Below are 15,067 nucleotides of genomic sequence, written 5' to 3' on the forward strand. Positions count from 1 at the left end.
GGTTTCTAAATTCCTGAAGCAACTCGATATACCTCCTGTGGAGTGGGATTATCAACCAAATAGCTTTCATAGATTCTAATTCTGAACTACTGTCAGTACTGAGCTAAAGAGAACATGGCAGGGGCGGATCTAGGATTTATAAAAGGGGGGGGGGGCTAACTCAAGGTACTAATCTCTTGGGTAGAGGTGTGTGAAGTACACTTCCCAGCATGCAAAGCATGCTGGAACTAGGGGGGTCTGGGGGCATGCCCCCCCAGGAAAATTTTGAAAAATAGATGCTAAAATACTGCAATTTGGAGACATTTCCACATAAAATTCATAATATTTTCTGCCCATAGATATTTTATATACTGCCTTTAGATTATAGGTATGGCTCTCTGAAGCATTTTGCTAATGGAAAAGTTTGGGTAGATACAGACAACCAAATACATGATGCACCCCTCTCACAATTGCACAACACTGAATAGGTGCATGTTAGAATAATAATGTTGAAAGTGGAAAATTTTGAAATTTGAACAATACAAGATTGAATCTGAGAGCACTTTCAATGGAAATTGGGTACCTGAATTAAGTATTGCCATACATATTATTAACTACACAAGTTGATGAATGAAGCCCTTTAAACAGACCAATGCACTTCATTGTATGTATAGGTGCAGGCAGATTTGGAAAAATTCCATAACAGAATCAACTACATGTTTCCAGTGAATGCTCTATTAGAGTAGTTAGCTGACTGCTCTATTAGAGTACCTCGATCTTGTACACCTCCAATGCTGATACGGGTCCTTGTTGCAAAAACTTTTGCATAAATCCACTGATAATATCTTGGAAAGATGTTTATAAGGTGGTTTTATGAGTATTTGTATTATTAGTGATCATATAATTATGCTAAGACAAAATTTCATTATAATACTCAGCATATTGATCAAGTAAAGCCTAAATATGAAGGGGGGGGGGGGGGGGGGGGGGGCTTCAGCCCCCAAAGCCCCCCCCTGGATCCGCCCCTGCATGGTGGGTAATAATCATAGGCGGCGGAAAGGGGGGGGCTAGGGGGCTAAAGCCCCCCTCGGTCTGCTGAGGGGGGGCTTAGCCCCCCCTCAGAATGATATCACACCGAAATTATCTTTCTTGGAGTGGGGCTGAAAACCGTGATAAAGATCGAGATACTCTAATAGAGCAGTCACTCTAATAAAGTAGTTAGTGTGTAGCGAGCTATGAAAGGATTTTTATGTAGTTTATCAGCTAGGAATGGTAGCTGGTGAGGTGGAAAGCTCTTGTCAGTTGGTTGCGACCTTTTTTTTTTTTTTCTTTTTTTTTTTTGGTCTCACCTTACCAAACTATAGAAATAAGTCTGGGTCAGCCCAGCCCCCCCTCATATCAACTACTTCCGCCGCCGCTGGTAATAATTATATACTTATAGCTATGTAGGCTGCTCCTAGAGCTATTATTGTATGTCAGTGTAGCTATAGTCAGTTGCATGGCATAGCTATATAGGCGGCTCCATTTAGGCATCAGATTATCGTCTCGATATTCATACAGGACTCTGATACGCCTGCGGGGGAAATCACAGTTTCTATCCCGGCGACGATGTCTTTGTCGACAAAGCAATTTAAAGCCTATGATCTGCAGCCTTATCTCGAAGTCATTACGGAATACATTGACATTGCAGCGGTGGCGATACCATGGTGCAGCAGCGGAGTAATTGCCGGAAATACATCAGGCACAAGAATTTCTGAGATATGGCGGCGATGAACGCGACAAAAGTCTGAAAGTATTGGACGTTTTTATATGCAGCTAAGGAAAAGAGAGAGTCGAATACCTTTATTCCTTCGCGGGTTGTTAAAGAGTGGGGAAAGAAGTGCCACCAACAAAGACCTCTATGGAATCCTGTCAAAAGAGCTGGGCTTCACCTGAACGATGATGAAGTAGAGAGAGCGTGTAACAGGAAGTGGGATGGATGGACAAAACTGGTATGTATTTATGAACAAAAATCACTGCAAAATAAACTTAGATTTACACAACCAATGGCATATTTAGGGGGCATCTCCAAACTGATTTTGGTACGCTTAACGTCATAATGACACTAACTTCAGATCCCCCCCTCCTTAATGTCACACTATGAAAACAATGCATTGGCAATAGAAGCACAAAACGTTATATTCTTTACCTGAAAACATAGTCTACAAACAGTCTAGCTGTTTAATCACGTCACTTTCTCTGTTCTATAGCTGTTTACACTATAACTGCTTTAATAATGTCATGGGCTAAACCCCCCCTTAATGTCATTATGACATTAAGCATACCAAAATCAGTTTGGAGATGCCCCCTTAGGACACGTGGTAAAATATGTCAAATTTGCAACCGCATATGTGTTTGCAGAAATGTGTAGAATACGGTGTATAGGTCATATTTGTGACTATATGCACATCATGATCACATAATTATTGTGATGAAAATGGTATTTCAACACATTTCCTCCAGTAGCACATATGTATACATGTTTGCAACTTTACTACATATGTGCACAGTGCACAAATGTATAGCAAAACAAAGGTGACTAGTCTATATGTGCTTCACCTGTGATAGGGTAGTGCATAAAAGCAAAATGCATAATATTTTTTTGCTGTGAATGTAATCTCTAGTTCTAGAGCTACAGCTATCTAGAGCTACAGTTATAGCTAGCATGTACATTAATGTTTCCCAGTGAAGATATACTGCAAAACAAGATTTCCCCTATAAAGAAACCATCATTTAGATGCTTAAAGCACAGAACCCCACAAATATACCACTAACAATCACTGGCCTCTAGGTCACCACCTGTATGGCTTAGCTATAATTATCCAATAAAGTACACTGTTGATACAGGGGTGGTCATAGCACACCAGCACTGGTGTGTGATATTGCTGTCCAAGCTGGCACATCTTTACAAGTGTAGCATGTATACCACATCAATCTCACAAACAAGAGTGTGACCATAAATGTACAACCGATAAAAAACAGTTAATGCATTTAAAAGTCAGAGGTATATCATGACATGCTACTGTCAAAGTCAACCACTAATCTCAGTATTATTTGTGGAAGGCTACATCATCTACAATTGTGACTGAATTTGACAAAACAAGGCTTCGACGCACAAAACTTTGTTAGGAGATATGGCGATTTTAAGGAATCATTGTGTAGTAACTTCCCAGTGCCTACAACTGTGCAAACAAAATTTGCACCAATTGTTCATCTGTTCACTAGCTATCACTGAGTGGGTGTATACATTTCTGATACCCAAAATTTGCCCTGTTTTGAGCAGCTTTTTTCGAGCGGGTAATAATATCACAGGTGATAGTAATAGGGTGGGAGGGTGGGGGTGGACGGTGGTCTTAATATACGGGTATAAAATGAAGTAAGAAGACGATTGGAATCCAGAGGCCAAGTTTGGGCTCTCCATGGCCCTCAAATTACTCCAAATTGACTGAGAACACTATTGGCGAGCTCTCTGTGAAGTCCCAGCTCACTACACACCATTATCACAAAGCCATGGCCATTTAATGGTGCCAATCTCACACTCGTGGCTTTGACAGGGTCTGAAGAAAGCTGCTACAGAAACCAGACTTGTCAGTGCTGAAGGAAGTACAGTGTGAAATATGATAGTGTATTAGACCAGCAATCCATTTCTGGTAAAATCGTAAGTTTGATTTTGTGTGTGTGGAGGCCTTGTTATGTGAAATCCGGTCACATTTAATATTATGAGAGGCATCACGTGAGATCACGTGATCTAACAACAATACAGATTGCTTGTTTGGCTGCCTCTTGCTATTCCCTGTGTTCCATGGGTTGGTATTAAAGTGTGGCCCTGTTTTCAAGCGTCAATTGGTAAGTTACACTTTATATGGGCTATAATGCATTCATGTGTGACTGAATTTGACAAAACAAGGCTTCGACGCACAAAACTTTGTTAGGAGATATGGCGATTTTAAGGAATCATTGTGTAGTAACTTCCCAGTGCCTACAGCTGTGCAAACAAAATTTGCACCAATTGTTCATCTGTTCACTAGCTATCACTGAGTGGGTGTATACATTTCTGATACCCAAAATTTGCCCTGTTTTGAGCAGCTTTTTTCGAGCGGGTAATAATATCACAGGTGATGGTAATGGGGTGGGAGGGTGGGGGTGGACGGTGGTCTTAATATACGGGTATAAAATGAAGTAAGAAGACGATTGGAATCCAGAGGCCAAGTTTAGGCTCTCCATGGCCCTCAAATTACTCCAAATTGACTGAGAGCACTATTGGCGAGCTCTCTGTGAGGTCCCAGCTCACTACACACCATTATCACAAGGCCATGGCCATTTAATGGTGCCAATCTCACACTCGTGGCTTTGACAGAGTCTGAAGAAAGCTGCTACAGAAACCAGACTTGTCAGTGCTGAAGGAAGTACAGTGTGAAATATGATAGTGTATTAGACCAGCAATCCATTTCTGGTAAAATCGTAAGTTTGATTTTGTGTGTGTGGAGGCCTTGTTATGTGAAATCCGGTCACATTTAATATTATGAGAGGCATCACGTGAGATCACGTGATCTAACAACAATACAGATTGCTTGTTTGGCTGCCTCTTGCTATTCCCTGTGTTCCATGGGTTGGTATTAAAGTGTGGCCCTGTTTTCAAGCGTCAATTGGTAAGTTACACTTTATATGGGCTATAATGCATTCATGTGTGACTGAATTTGACAAAACAAGGCTTCGACGCACAAAACTTTGTTAGGAGATATGGCGATTTTAAGGAATCATTGTGTAGTAACTTCCCAGTGCCTACAGCTGTGCAAACAAAATTTGCACCAATTGTTCATCTGTTCACTAGCTATCACTGAGTGGGTGTATACATTTCTGATACCCAAAAATTTGCCCTGTTTTGAGCAGCTTTTTTCGAGCGGGTAATAATATCACAGGTGATGGTAATGGGGTGGGAGGGTGGGGGTGGACGGTGGTCTTAATATACGGGTATAAAATGAAGTAAGAAGACGATTGGAATCCAGAGGCCAAGTTTAGGCTCTCCATGGCCCTCAAATTACTCCAAATTGACTGAGAGCACTATTGGCGAGCTCTCTGTGAGGTCCCAGCTCACTACACACCATTATCACAAGGCCATGGCCATTTAATGGTGCCAATCTCACACTCGTGGCTTTGACAGAGTCTGAAGAAAGCTGCTACAGAAACCAGACTTGTCAGTGCTGAAGGAAGTACAGTGTGAAATATGATAGTGTATTAGACCAGCAATCCATTTCTGGTAAAATCGTAAGTTTGATTTTGTGTGTGTGGAAGCCTTGTTATGTGAAATCCGGTCACAATTTTACATTTAGTATTACAATCCTGGAATGTCAACAATCCACAAACAGTACACAACACTATGTCAGTCAGCAACTTACCTACTTTAACATCTCTACTTACACATTGTTTTCAAAATGTATTTAAAACCTATATCACCAAGCATGGAGTTTGATTGTGGGTTTTAATTTCACTCAACCAAGGCTTACATGTTCTACAGTACAATATGTACAGGCCCCACTGATCATTAGTGCATAGTATTGTTATCCCTTTGCTGTTGTTTACATTCTGATGTCTGATGACATAATTGAATGTATTTTATTTAGCTATGAGCTAATGGAAATTTTGTTGATACAAACATATATACCAGCTTTGCCGTTGTGCATTGATCTGAACTGTCTGCAGTGGCGGATCTAGATGGGTTTCTGGGGTTTCGATAGAAACCCCCTTTTAAATTTAGGTCAGTGGCAGTATAATATTGTTGCACTGACAATTTGTCATAGCAAACAATTATATTCCACTGTATTTCAGTAGCATGCATGCAGTTGCACTTAACTAACACCATTTATAGCTATTAAACCCTCAGCAGCACTTCACTTTTTATCTCCCACTGCATTAAAAACGATCGAGATACTCTAATAGAGCAGTCACGTAACTACTCTAATAGAACAATCAAAGCTACTGCTTATAGTCACCATATTTTTCCTATAGTTAGCTATAGTGTTTACAGTTTAAAGCATTGGATTTATTGCAATTGGTAACTAAAAATAGCCTAAAATCCGATCTCAGAGCTTCTAAAATCTCAAAAAAATTCCGGGTAAATGTCATCAGATGCCTTATTCAGCTATGTCACCTTTCAGAAACCCCCTTTTAAAAATCCTAGATCCGCCACTGGTCTGTGTGTAATGGCTTATCACAAAATGAGTTTATTACCATGGTTTGTAAATTCAATGAAATTGATATACTTTGTGATCCTTCTTATAACCCCTCAATGATAAAGGATGCCACAGAATACCTCTTTAAATACTAGAATCATTTATAATGGCAGAGAATAGCTTTACATGTTTAAATATTGGTGTCATACCCGCCAATTTACAGTTGTCTTATGTGCTTTACACACCATATCCTGAAAGTGTGATTGCACCAACGTTGAAACCGGGTCACTACTGCTGACCCGGATGACCCACTGACCCGGATATGACCCGGATTAATTAAAGCCGAGACGTGTTTCGGCTAGTCTCGAGCGAGTGAACGAGTCTACATAAAAAATATATATAAAAAAAAAAAAAAGGTCTTCACCTACTGACAATAGCTACCCCTCACCATAGATACCCTCAATTTCGTGCTACATACTACACTTACTAACAAATGAGCGTGGCTGAGCGTATGTTGGTAATGCGGTAAGTGGGCGTGGCTCACGAAAGAGCTACGCGATAGCGTTTATAAGTTTCCACGTCGTCAAACGAACAATTTCGTTTCTCACGTGATCCAATCCGGGTCAGACCCGGATAAATTGTAAACCGGGTCAGACCCGGATGACCCGGAGAAAATGTGACCCGGATGACCCGGATGACCCGACCCGGTTTCAACGTTGGATTGCACCCCAAGGGTGTGCTGCTGGTTAGGTGTGCTATGACCACCTGAGTTTTAACAGTGTACCAAAAGGAGTTCAATAAAGAAGTTTAGTCTCTAGCTATATAGTAAGAAGCCGGTTATATAACTACCTCTCTTTATTGAAAACTGCAATAAAGAAGTGGTGAACACTGTGGCAAATGTGACCCAGTCTGTGAAGACCGGTTTTATCGCCTATTTATAAGTATCAAGAAATGTGGTATGCAGTGCTTGTGTTGTACATAGCTCGCCAATGGTTGACTTTGTGTACAAACTTTTCACACATTTTACAACAATTCCTTACCTTCCAGAGTATCCACTTTACAACAGTGGTAGATACAGGGGGTTGCAATGGATTCAGCTGAAACCCCCTCTGAAAAGGTGTGCATGCCCCTAATTTATTTACGATTCATGTGAGTGATAAAATAGCCAACACTTATGCATAGTGTATCGCATTTGGACCTTTTCTGCTGGCCAAACTTCATACTTTTGCCTTTGAAATCACTAAAAATGGCATTACGACATTGAAGTGCGTTAAGCGTCTCTAAGAATAATTATTGTTTTAGTGTTCTTTTGCTTCAAAACTTTCTGCGAAAGCCTGGATTAACTATGAAACAATGTTTTGGAGTGATTTTTATGATTTTCTATAGATCTATAAAGCTATAGGCCACTGAGCTATAAGACCGAGTTAACAACCCTATAGCTTAGTGACACAGTTATTGAGCCTGAAACCCCCTCTGAAAATTCCTATATAGATCCGCCACTGTACAAGTAGCCAACGGTTAAATTTCCCACAATTTAAACTGAGGTTGACTGTATCAGGTGAGGGGTGGGTGGTGGGGGCCCAGAAGGAGAGGAAGGAGCTGTTTAACAATTGAAGAGGAAGAAGTAGGGCTGAAATAGGCCAATTTATAGACCATTCAGGTCTCAAAATGGTTAAAATGAAAGGAAATTTACAGCATTCAACACCACAGAGCTGTACAGCCACCCCTTGGCTAACCAGAGCTCCATTAAGGCTCCGTACGGATCACTACTGTGCCTGGGAAAAACAGCCAGCAAAAGTATTCCACTCACATTTAGTTGATTTTGATTATGAAATTAGATAGTTTATTCATATAGCTTACTTTGTTTCCTTGGTGAAAAATCAAATCTGCTGTCATGGAGAATAAGAAAGGTTCTCCCAGACCCATAGTGAACATCACTGTACATTTTATGTACAGTGACATCACTATACATTTTATGTACAGTGACATCACTATACATTTTATGTACAGTGACATCACTATATTTGCCACAGTATTCACTACTTAGTTTTTATAATTTGTTAGGTGATTCTGAAGGTATTTTGAATGTTGTAAGACATGCAGCTATATCCTTTTTTGTTTCTCATCCAAGTGTAGCAGCTCATTGTTGTGAGGTCCAAATTTTTGCAAAGCAGCTAAAATAGCCAGCCTTCAGCATACATTTCTGCAATTGTGAAATACAAACTATTTCTCTATAGTTGTATGCATCACTAAGAATACAGAAGCAAAATTCCAATCACTCAAAAATATAATCTTCCACAGAATTATTGCAAGTTCAGCTTTGATTCACAAATTTCAAACCTTGCACACATACTCCACTGTATATATATATATAGCAAGTTGGAATTTGCATGTGGGTGGAAGGACATCATTTTTTGCTTTAAAGAAGGCCAGGTGTCCTACAGACCAACTTAAGCACTTCTGTTGTAAAGCCTCAAAAAAAGAAAATGCTACAGATTGCTTGTACTTACATTTGCAGCTGGCTGCCTTTTTAGGTGCAAGAAACGGTTTCTATCATGTAAAATGATAGCCAGTCTTCTCAGCATCAAATTAATAACAGCAATAATGAAGTATGGTGAAAAGTGATGCAAGCAGGAATGAGAAACAAGTATTCAAATTTCCCTGGCCTATGGAAAAATGCAGCTATATACTCATTAAAATTAAATACAAGCATGCAATGATGAAAAGCAGAACATCAAAAAACTATAGCCATGTATATAGCATATGTGCCACATTGTGATTTATTGTGATGTTTTTCATATTTCTCTATAGCTAAAAACAAATAACACATCCACATCCTCTGTAGCATCCAGCGGGTTTGAATCAAGCAATGAACCGGACAGAAAATATTCAACTCCTGTTGCCCCTCTACAACACTACCGCAGGCAGGAGCCAAGCTTTCAAGATTTGCACTACCCTTTGTCTCCCAAGTTCCCAGTTGAACAGTCCAGTTTGTTACAAAAATACAATCTACTGCAAGAAGAAAATAAGCATTTACACAAAAAGTTGGTTAAAACGCAAAGTAAACTCATCGATATCCAACAGCAGCTGATCACTATCAAGAATGAGCAGCAAATACAGCAATTAAAAGCATCCATGAGAGGACACAGTCGAAGGAAATCTCAATACTCCACACTTACTGCTGCTGAGAACCAAAGGCAAAGAAGATTTAGCCTATCAGTGGATAATCTACCACTTGAATACTATAAAGATGATTCAGATTGACAATTGTTAGCTGCAGGGTTATATAGCTGGTGTGTATACTACACAAACTATTACATATTTACTATTGTGACATTTATGAACTATTACCAACATACGCATAACCTGTGCAATACATATGAGGTACCTAGCTAATGGACATGGACGTATAGTACTACATGCATGGATATGTATGATATATTATAAATAATGTGTATAATTATATGAAATGCCTTTTAAGCAGGAGTTAGCATTTTGGCAACTTCATAGTGATTGCTTTAAGTTTGTGTATGCTACTATAATCTCTTAGTTGGCTTCTGAATGGAGAAATATAAAAGGCTTTGATTACTGATATAGTAATGTTCATGATCATGGAGAATGAATGATTAAATACCTAAAATTTAAAGTTGCATGTGAATTTAAATTCTTTTACACACAAAGCCGCATGCCAGTGTTTTACTTTAACTACTAAACTTTACTCCCATTTTGACATAGCTATCATAGTGTCATAGAATATTGATTATAGTATCTGTATGTTACTTTTGTTTGCTTTTGTACATAATGTATATTTACCAAAATGATGTTACATGTGATTATGCTGGGTCCGCTGACTACAATAATTGGAATGGAGTTCATATAAAAATGACAAACAAAGGTAAGTGGCAAAACAATTCTATTGTGGACCCTAAAGAGTGCATCACATGAATCTTTATGGAATACCCTGGGATTAACTGCAATGCTGTGCATGCACATAATGTTATGAAGTTAATAAACTTTCCCACACCAAACATATCAGCAATAAATTAATGTGTGTGGCATTGTTGACTTACAATCACCTGGCTGAAGTCCCCACATCATGCATAGTCAATGATTTAATGGGTGCACAATCAAAGACAAATCTCAATAGTCTTTACAAATAACGAAACTTCTTATAACTGACTGTGTGTCCAAACAAACACATGTAATAACAAAATGCAAAGCATTGCATATCAGTAAACAGTTACAAGTGACAGGATTGGCTTAGAAGCATCATAACATGTACAGTGCAAAAGAAGTCTTTCTTAACATGAAAGTAGCTTTGATACATACAATTGAGGAAGATTGAGTTATTCTTCAATTGTGATTTCAACTTTTGGTAGTATGCGTTGTGCTACAAAAGAAATGCCTTTCTCTGTCTGTCTCTGTAAAGGGTTGTTATACAGTTCTGTGACATCATGGTTACACTGCAGGATCAGTTTTTGTTTGCTTGTATTATGTGCAGCACTGCTTAAAAGGAGCTATGTATAGATCATCCAATCAGGCCTGGCCACTATAGTTCAACTCTTGATCCTACACTATAGCTGTAGGTCAAATGCTAAATTTTGATTTCAGTATTTCTCTAGCACTTTCAACATCTAATTTCTAGGGGTGGAGTACTGGTAACCCCCTGAAAGAAAATTGAGTAAGAGTGGCAAAATGTGGCATGTGCAATAAAATTAGATGGTTGATTATAAAGATTTAAGAAAGTTTGGATTGTCAACCTTCACTACCAGATACATGTACAGTGCATGAAATTTCCATGAAAATAACCATGAAATACCCATGAAAATATCTGTGGTTTATCCCATGAATTTTACCATTTCATGGGTACTGCACCCATGAAATCTCTGCAATGCCATGAATTTACCATGATAATCTGATTGGGAGATGCATTTCATGGCCCATGAAACAACCCATGCTATACCATGAATTGAATTTCATGGTACATTTCATAGGAGCAATTTAATATTTCATGGAAAAAACATAGACGTTTCATGGCATAGTTCTCTGGTAGTGAGCTTTCTAACTTCTGATTATAGTGATATAGATTGGACAGAGACTGCATAGTTCTATATATATATATATATGTGCATGCAAACTTTAATCTGCTGAATATTATAAGCTTTGTAGTGTTTTGTCAAGCTACCCAATAGTACAGTATATCACTGATTAATTACTTGAGAAATAGTTTACTATGTAATAATTTGTGATTACCTACTTTAATTGAGTTTGCAAACTGTATAAGAAACCTATATTACCAAGGTATTATTTGATTGTGGGTTCAGGTTATCACATTTCCTGTTAATGTAAGAAATGTCCAGTAAATATGATATTTCTTGAAATTTACATGATGTGTCCTTGGCCTCTATAATGTACCGTATATATTGCATTTCCAAATACACAGGTTACACAGAGACCTTATCCTAATCTGTAAAGTGATACAGTAGTCAAGTGTGACAGCAGCTGGAGTGACAATCTCGGACTAAAATGTCACTACATGCCATGTGTCCTTGACTTATGAAATCTCATGTAAATTTGAAATTTCTGAATAGTATAGGAAATGTCACTGCAAGCCTTGTGTTCTTGAATAAGGAAATCTCATGTAAATGTCAAATTTCTGAATAGTATAGGAAATGTCACTGCAAGCCATGTGTTCTTGAATAAGGAAATCTCATGTAAATGTCAAATTTCTGAATAGTATAGGAAATGTCACTGCAAGCCTTGTGTCCTTGACTTATGAAATCTCATGTAAATGTCAAATTTCTGAATAGTATAGGAAATGTCACTGCAAGCCTTGTGTTCTTGAATAAGGAAATCTCATGTAAATGTCAAATTTCTGAATAGTATAGGAAATGTCACTGCAAGCCATGTGTTCTTGAATAAGGAAATCTCATGTAAATGTCAAATTTCTGAATAGTATAGGAAATGTCACTGCAAGCCTTGTGTCCTTGACTTATGAAATCTCATGTAAATGTCAAATTTCTGAATAGTATAGGAAATGTCACTGCAAGCCTTGTGTTCTTGAATAAGGAAATCTCATGTAAATGTCAAATTTCTGAATAGTATAGGAAATGTCACTGCAAGCCATGTGTTCTTGAATAAGGAAATCTCATGTAAATGTCAAATTTCTGAATAGTATAGGAAATGTCACTGCAAGCCTTGTGTTCTTGAATAAGGAAATCTCATGTAAATGTCAAATTTCTGAATAGTATAGGAAATGTCACTGCAAGCCATGTGTTCTTGAATAAGGAAATCTCATGTAAATGTCAAATTTCTGAATAGTACAGGAAATATGACTGCAAGCCATGTGTTCTTGACTTAGGAAATCTCACATAAATGTCAAATTTCTGAAGAGTGTAGGAAATGTCACTGCAAGCCATGTGTTCTTGACTTAGGAAATCTCACGTAAATGTCAAATTTCTGAAGAGTGTAGGAACTTTCACTGAATACCATGTGTCCATGACTTAGGAAATCTCATGAAAATGTCAAATTTCTGAATAGTATAGGAAATGTCACTGCAAGCCATGTGTTCTTGACTTAGGAAATCTCACGTAAATGTCAAATTTCTGAAGAGTGTAGGAACTTTCACTGCATACCATATGTCCTTGACTTAGGAAATCTCATGGAAATGTCAAATTTCTGAATAGTATAGGAAATGTCACTGCATGCCATTGTCCTTGAATAAGGAAATCTCATGTAAACGTCAAATTTCTGAATACATGCAGGATATCTAATACATCAAATTTTTGGCAGAGGGAATGTCCAGACACATGAAATTTCCAGTGTTTTAGGAAATGTCACGACATGTGACATTTACAGTATACAGGTTTACTCCAGGTTTGATATAGTAAATTCAACAGTTACATTTCCTGTACATTTCCTGTACATTTCCATGCTGATTTTTGGTCCGGAAATGTCACTTTTTTTTTCCTGTGTTAATCTGTCCAAATCAATTGGCTGTCAAAGATGTAACCAAAAAGACTACACTGTATATAGAGATTTAGGTTGGCTGTGCTGTATAATAGATAGTATTGTGTACTAATGCCAGCTAGATAGAGAATTATTAATTCTTCACATACATGCACTACTTGGCAAGATATGGTTTAGTTTCATTTTTGTTCACAAGCCAGAAACTGATTACAGTGTCAATTGGTTATATTATAAACTATAAGGGTTGCAGCTATACGTTTGTCAAAAGGAGCCAACTTATAATTATATTATTGCAACTAATATAGGCTTAGTTTCATCCAGTGGAGATTTGCAAGTGCATGGGGTCAAAAATATTAGCCTAAAATCAAATGCATTTAATTAGTGCCACAATCAAAGTGCAACTTGCATATTTTTGGTTATTAGTAACTATTGTATGATAATTTCCTGTAAAATAATAGTGATGTATATCAGAACAAGTGATAATATATAAACTAAATTTCTTCTGACTATATGCGTATTAGCAATAAAGCAAATATGAGCAGCCATTCAACATGCATGAGGACTTTGCTTTGGAGATACAAAGGCTTTGAAGTACTTTAGATTGACAAGTTGACAAAATCTTTAGGGATCAATATCATTCTTTGAAATGGACATATGCAATGGAAAATTGTAGACTGTGACTATCACCTCTATGTGATTTGTGTATTGTACAAAAAGTCAATGTTTATAATTATCAATGCATTATAATACTCCTAGTCACACAGTACTGTACAGCAGGGATTAAAATGGTATGCACTTATCCATAAAAATATTGACCATAAACCACATACATTTGCAGTGCATTGGCAGTATTGGTTAAGCAAAATCATGCCTTTAATTATGCTTAAGCCAATTATGCTTTGAAAATAGCCTATTACGTATGCTTTGAGCAGTGTTCAAAAATCCAGCCTATTATACTCAAAATTATGCTTTCAAACTATGCTCTAAAGTTAACTGTTTCATTAGAGTATGTAACACTTTGACACCTCAGATAAAAGGAAACCACAGGGTTATGTTTCACATATTTCTCTGACCAAAGCTGCCTTTGATGCTGAGGCAGTTACAGAGCATCAGTTCCCTTTGATTTTTATATAGAGCTTCTTAAAGTTTTGTATTGTGGGTTTGAATAGAGCTGCTTAAAGTTTTGCATTGTGGGTTTGAAAGAGCTGCTTAAAGTTTTGCATTGTGGGTTTGAGTTTAACATGTTGATTAAGTTAGGGGCATTGTTGTGAAGCAAAAAGAATTGAGTGAATCAGCATTGCATAGTTCAGGTACTTAACCATTTTTGCAATGTGGGGATTATTTTCTACACAGTATATACATTTCAACTACATGAAAAGATGCCTCAGACATTCTTAACCTATATGTCTAAGTGATTATTATAACCTCTTTAAGCCTCAAGACAATACCTTCTGGCATTAAGCAAACACAGGATGATAATAATATTCAGTATTGGAATGTGGCTTAGCACTTTCACTAAGCTGAGTAAGCACAGCATTTGTAGAACATAATCAGGATTACCAGTAAATAATTATACTGACGAAACACATTAACATCATTCAACAATGGAATTACATCATACAACAATACATCACATGAAATACTTCTTATATGAAATCAGTGTTTACTTTAGGGGGACTTCCCCTAAAATCTTGTTAACTAATTTCTAAAATTGTGAGTAGCAACTGCACTGTTCTTTGTGATTAAAAAGGCATACAACTATCCAGACCAGGTGTCCTACAGACCTTCAGCACTTGTGCTGTAAAGCATTAATAAATAAATAAATAAATAAAAAATACCATAGCTATAGCAGATTCAATAAAATTGTTCTCAAATTTAGTCTCATGTGGTGTAATTTCTTAAAGTACACC

The 15,067-nt window shown here is 37.6% G+C and overlaps 1 long non-coding RNA gene across 1 annotated transcript; it reads left to right on the plus strand.

The window, feature by feature from the left end:
* LOC136254017 (uncharacterized) lies at positions 1-9,704 on the plus strand. The gene is made up of 3 exons (XR_010700253.1): positions 1-117; positions 1,540-1,970; positions 9,000-9,704. It is a non-coding gene; the product is annotated as an uncharacterized lncRNA (long non-coding RNA).
* Positions 9,705-15,067: the final 5,363 nt, after the last annotated feature.

This window comes from Dysidea avara, chromosome 4 (assembly GCF_963678975.1).
Source record: "Dysidea avara chromosome 4, odDysAvar1.4, whole genome shotgun sequence".
Lineage (NCBI taxonomy): Eukaryota > Metazoa > Porifera > Demospongiae > Dictyoceratida > Dysideidae > Dysidea > Dysidea avara.